The following is a 370-nucleotide window of genomic DNA, read 5'->3' as shown; positions in this document are numbered from 1 at the left end:
TTATCTCCTCATCGGATGAGCTTGAAGTCGAATCTTTCTCGGAATCATTCCAAACAATATATGCTTCTTTTGACTTGGACATTTAAGAGTTGCTCCTCTTGTTATCGAATTTCTTGAGGTGGCTCGGGCACTGATGCTTCATGTGGTCCGATTTTCCACACTCATAGCAAGTGAAGCCTTCTTTGGGAATCTTGCTTTTCTTGGTTGAGTTCATGGCTTCTTTCTTTAGATTCTTGATCCCTCCTTTCTTTTTGAGATACTTCTTGAATTTTTCAAATAGGGGAGTCAAGTCATCATCGGAATCAGAATCTGAACTAGAATCCTCACTTTCTTGATCTTCTTGAAATCTTGTAGCTTTGAGTGTGATTTT

Source organism: Lupinus angustifolius, chromosome LG08 (genome assembly GCF_001865875.1).
Source record: "Lupinus angustifolius cultivar Tanjil chromosome LG08, LupAngTanjil_v1.0, whole genome shotgun sequence".
In the NCBI taxonomy this organism is placed as follows: domain Eukaryota; kingdom Viridiplantae; phylum Streptophyta; class Magnoliopsida; order Fabales; family Fabaceae; genus Lupinus; species Lupinus angustifolius.
Note: the sequence above shows the minus strand (reverse complement) of the source record.